The sequence below is a fragment of the Lynx rufus genome, unplaced genomic scaffold (genome assembly GCF_022079265.1).
Source record: "Lynx rufus isolate CCGP_SWC_20201006 ecotype Redwood Valley unplaced genomic scaffold, mLynRuf1.p SCAF_7, whole genome shotgun sequence".
Lineage (NCBI taxonomy): Eukaryota > Metazoa > Chordata > Mammalia > Carnivora > Felidae > Lynx > Lynx rufus.
Genome location: NW_025814889.1, coordinates 81,614,468 through 81,617,316, shown reverse-complemented (window position 1 = coordinate 81,617,316; position 2,849 = coordinate 81,614,468). Strand labels below are relative to the sequence as shown.

At 33.5% G+C, this 2,849-nt stretch overlaps 1 pseudogene; it reads left to right on the top strand.

Annotated features, from left to right (window-relative positions):
* The first annotated feature begins 606 nt into the window (after window positions 1-606).
* Window positions 607-1,543, top strand: LOC124501924 (olfactory receptor 6C76-like; annotated as a pseudogene).
* Window positions 1,544-2,849: the final 1,306 nt, after the last annotated feature.

Genomic DNA, 2,849 nt, shown 5'->3' with positions numbered 1-2,849 from the left:
TTACAGAAATACAAATCAGATAGGACCAAGACAGAATGTTGATTACCTGAGCAGATGTGGCAAAGGCCAAACCATTGAAGAACTCTGGTTGTTCTACTGAATGACTTTCAGGATTATATCCAACCTAAAGATGGATTTCTGTTTTCACCCAACATAAGTATTTATATATCTATCATCTTGCTTCTCTGTTGCATTCATGGCCAGTTCCTTGAGGCAATGATATTTATATAATCATCAGGCTGAGTATAAGTACTATGACATTTTAGTTCTTACATATTGAGAAAAGAGGAAATATTGTTTTCACCTACATGTTCATTTCTTCATCTCATTACCATAAATATACCTAAGTCAAAATATAAAGATAATTTATAAGATAGTTTTTTATTTCATCAGATTTGTAGAAAATCATTATCATTTCTCAAAAGCAAAGTAAGAGCTTTTATTAGAGTTTATCTTACATTAATCATTTCAAACAATGTCCCATTAGTATATATAATTAATAGCAAATACTAATATTTTGACATTGTTATTTTGATATTTTACAATTGATATCTTTACATAAATTTTCTTGATATTTTTACCAGAACAGAAGCATAGTAGGAGGTAATGACGGAAAACCGTACAACTGTGACAGTATTTATCTTAGCAGGATTGACAGAGGACCCAAAGGTGAAGATTGTGCTATTCGTCTTCCTGCTTCTCACCTACTTGCTAAGAAACTCAGGCAACTTAATTATCATTACCCTTACTTTGCTGGGTTCTCATCTCAAGACCCCTATGTATTTCTTTCTTCAAAAATTTTCCTTCTTAGAAATTTCTTATGTAACTGTGTATTTACAAATTGCTTGTAAGCATGGCAACTGGGGACAAAACCATTTCCTATAACTGTTGTGCAGCTCAGTTATTTTTTTGCCTTCCTTCTTGGAGCATCCGAATTTTATCTCCTGGTTGTCATGTCCTATGATCGTTATGTTGCCATCTGTAAGCCCCTGCATTATACAACCATCATGAGCAGCAAAATCTGTATCCAGCTGATCCTAAGCTCTTGGATCACTGGTTCCCTCATAATCTTTCCAGGACTCATTTTAGTCCACAGAAGCCTGGACTTCTGTGACTCCAATATCATTGATCATTTCTACTGTGACACTGCTCCCTTCCTGCAGATCTCCTGCACAGATACACGTGTTGGAAATTATGAGTTTCATCTTAGCTTTGGTGACTCTGCTGGTCACCTTGGCATTACTGATTCTACCGTACGGTATATTGCCTGACAATTTTAAAAATCCCTTCTGCCACCCAGAGAAAAAAGGCTTTCTCCACTTGTTCTTCTCACATGATTGTCATCTCCCTCTCATATGGCAGCTGCATCTTCATATACATTAAACCCTCGGTCAAACAGAGGATATCCTTAATGAAGGGAGTAGCAACTCTCAATACCTCAGTTGCACCACTTTTGAACCCTTTTATTTGCACTCTAAGGAACCAACAGGTGAAGCAAGCATTTAAGAACTTGCTACAAAGAGTCCTGTCTTTATCCAAGTAGAATCATAATGAGGTTTATAAGGAAATTTATAAGGCAATTTGCAAAGGAAGTGTTTAGATTGGGTCCCGATGTCACTATTGCATCATCCAATATATAATCATACTTGTTCTTTCACTTATTTCTGAAGTATCATGATGTTTACATTGGCTCTTTTTTCTCAATATATGCCTTCCTGTTCAAAATACTGACACTTTATTTTTCTGTTCCATTGTAAGCATTCTCAAATTTGATCCTTTCCTCTCCTCTTCTTCCATTTAATTGTAGCAAATATATGAAAGATTGTTTTCATCAACTTTATGCATTAGATCATGGAGACTTAATTATTTCCATGCATGTGCAGTATATTTTGTCCTTATATTTGATTTTCTGTAAACTCTTGATAAATTCAAAACAACTAAATGATGTGTCTTCCTTGGGATTTTTCCTTTGTTTGGCTTTTTATGTCTTGATATTCATTCTCTACTGTTTTTAAATAAATATATTTAAGAGTAGAAAGTTGAGATTAAAATGCCAATTTGAGAATTTAAAAAGAAATCCCACTAGGCTAGTGTAATAAAAAATATGGTATATATATTTTATACTACATTTTATTCTATATAATAAGTAAATACTGACTCATGTAAGTGTACTCAATCTGGGTAACTTTGATTAAGAATAAAATGCTGCCTAGACAGATCACATTTGATACTTTAACAGCTATTCCTTATACGTGTTATAATTGTTTTCCTTAGAGTCTACATTTATAATGTAATAATAACCAGGTATTTTATTCTGTGTTTTTAAGGCTAATTTGAAAGTATAAAATAAGTATACTATCCATATTAAAAAACAAAACAAAACAAAACTTATAGCATAAATTATTCTGATTTTATCTTGTGAAAAAATGATCTTCTAAGAGGTACAATAAGTTACTCGTGGTCACATGACTAGTAAGAAAGATAGAATTGAAATCATTTCTGCTTGATTCCAGAGGCTATGTCTATGGTACCAGCACTTCACAATCAGTTTGTGGCAAAGAGTCGTTTACATGTATACCAAAATGATTATGGCTTCAGTTTTGGGGTTGGATGTAGAGGTGCAATAAGAGACTCTCAAGCTGGTTATGTTGGCTGGTATTGTAGTTTACTGTAGTGTCTTGTTATTTTATAGATGTGACATGCCACTTAAAAATCTAGAAAGCTTTGTAATGTAGCAATTATGTACTTGTAGGGTGCTTCTTACAGTTTTACTATATGACCTGCTGTCGAGTCATAGAGTCAAATTGTCCTGAAGTAGATAATTGCTTTTGTATGCCCAAGATAATCTC